The sequence below is a fragment of the Prionailurus viverrinus genome, chromosome D1 (genome assembly GCF_022837055.1).
Source record: "Prionailurus viverrinus isolate Anna chromosome D1, UM_Priviv_1.0, whole genome shotgun sequence".
NCBI classification, from domain to species: Eukaryota; Metazoa; Chordata; class Mammalia; order Carnivora; family Felidae; genus Prionailurus; species Prionailurus viverrinus.
Genome location: NC_062570.1, coordinates 8978818 through 8981617, shown reverse-complemented (window position 1 = coordinate 8981617; position 2800 = coordinate 8978818).

Sequence of the window (2800 nt, the reverse complement as noted above, 5' to 3'; positions counted from 1 at the left end):
TCAGGTCATGATCTCTGGGTCTTGAGTTCCAGCCCCGCGTCGGGCTCTGTGCTGACAGCTCAGTGCCTGGAGCCTGCTTCAGATTCTGTGTCCCCCCGACCCTTCTCTCCGCCCCACCCCTGCTTGTGCTCTTGTCTCTCTGTCTTCCAAAAATGAATAAACATTTTTTAAAAAAATTTTTTAAATACTGGTGGTAGTTACTATAAGACTCATGATTGCTTGTCTGTGGATTTCAGAGTTTATTTAAATCCCATCATCCAGAGCCCATTATGATGTCAGCTAAGCAAGTGTGACTACCTCCATTTTGCAGATGAATAAATTGGTTACTCAGTAAATTGGTTTGAATCTAGACCTCCCAATTACTCAGTTAACCTTATGTCTTTCCAGAGTACCAAGCTACAGGGCTATGGTACAGTTTAAAGATGCTACCAGTCCTGCCCCACTCCTAATTATTCCAGAGCCTTTGGGGTTCCTAGACCTATGTTTTATGGTGGAAAACAACCTCTCACAGGAAAATTAGACTACCCATAACTAATGATAAAAGAAAAAATTTATAGCATCAGAATTGAACTTTTCTCCTCATAAAAAGACATCTTTAAGAAAATAAATGGATCGTCCACAGATGAGTGGGAAAAATATACATAGCCAATATCTGACAAATCTGGGACAAATCAAGAGTAAAAAGACAATGTAATTTATAAAATGGGCAAAAAATCTGAAAGATACTTCACCAAAGGAGGTACACAAATGGCCAATAAGCATGTGAAAAAATGCTCAGCATCATCGGTCATAAAATGCAAATGAAAACCCCCGAGGTAGCACTACATACCCACTAGAATGGCTAAAATTTCTTAAAGGGACATCACTAAAGGATGTGGAGCAACTGGAACTCTCATACATTGCTGGGGGCATTCATAAAATGGTCCAACCACTTTGGAAACCTACCAGTGTGTTATAAACACACATTCACTCTAGCTACTTACCTAATAATAAGACTGACAAATATTTGTCCATACAAAGAGTTATACCCAAATATTCATTGCAGATTTTATAGCCAAAACCACTAAACAACCTAAGTGTTCAGTGAGAGGAGAATGGATAAATAAGCTTTGGCATATTCGTCAAATGGAATGCTACTCATCACTAAAGAGGAATAAATGACAGACTCCTACAGCAACATGATAGAATCTCAAACACATTGTGTTGGGTTAAAGAAGACAGACACAAAAGAGCACATCCTGTATGAGGCCACTTATGTGGAGACCAAGAACAGAAAAAATATATATAAACTTACAGTGATAGAAGTCAGAAAGTGGGTAGGAGGGTGGTAGAATTGATATGAGAAGGATCGAAGGGAAATTTGGAGGGTAATAGAGATGTTCTCCGTTTTGAGTCGTGGTTACATAGGTGTCTAAAACTGTCAAAACTCTTCTAACTCTCTGAACTCTTAAGATCTACACATTTTATTGCATGTTAAGTATATCTCAATAAATTATTTTTTTCAGTGGACCCTGCTCAGTTAGCCACAGGGGTTATGGCCTTGCTCCTTGGAGGCCAATTTCTTCCCCTCTGGCTGAAATCTGAGATCTAAGCTAATGAAGTCCCCCAGCAGCCTGGGCCTAACTGGTGAAGGCCAGTGAAGGCGATGAACAGTTTCAGCAAAACAACTCTAACCAAAAGGCCTTTCTGCACAGTGGTGCTCAAAAGGCTGCTTCTCTCTGCTGCACCCCCGCCCCAGGGATCTACTGACCCCTTATTTATTATCTTCATCTGTTAAAACTCAAAGGGCGAATACCAGAGGCTCTTGCCAGTCATTTCTCACTGTTGTCCAAAAAGGAGTAAAGTACAAGTCTCTGTAGAATGCAGCTGGTTTAATAGACCCAGAGTTACCCATCATATTGGGTGGGGAGATATTTCATTGTTGACATAGAAGCCAGCTCCAGTGGCAGACTTACTCCTAATTTTAAGGTTCCCTGGGCCTCACATAGAGATAGATTTTTAAACTTCAGGAAGGGATAATAAAAAAGGAGACTCAAGCCAGACCCATATGTTTCTAGACCAAGGATGCATGGTTTCCCCAGCAGAAGGATGTTGGTATTTAAACATTCCCTGGGGACCAGGGAGTGCCTATGCCAGTGAGACCAGGGGAATTCTAAACGAGACAGGGACAGTCACAAGAATCATGTGCCTTTATCCTGGATAGAGTATAGGAAGATTCCACAGCCATTTACTTGAAAGACTGTCTAAAGAAAGAAGAAACAGGCTTTATGTATCCAAATGGCAAAACTGACGAATGTATAGCAGTCACAAGAAACTGGATTTCTTTTTTTTTTTTTTTATGAAATTTATTGTCAGATTGGTTTCCATACAACACCCAGTGCTCATCCCAACAAGTGCCCTCCTCAATGCCCATCACACACTTTCCTCTCCCTCCCACCCCCCATCAGCCCTCAGTTTATTCTCAGTTTTTAAGAGTCTCTTATGCTTTGGCTCCCTCCCCCTCTGACTTTTTTTTTCCTCTTTCCCTCCCCCATGGTCTTCTGTTAAGTTTCTCAGGATCCACATAAGAGTAAAAACATATGGTATCTGTCTTTCTCTGCCTGAGTTATTTCACTTAGCATAACACTCTCCAGTTCCATCCACATTGCTACAAAAGGCCATATTTCATTCTTTCTCATTGCCAAGTAGTATTCCATTGTATATATAAACCACAACTAATTTATCCATTCATCAGTTGATGGACATTTATGGTTCGTTCCATAATTTGGCTATTGTTGAAAGTGTTGCTATAAACATTGGG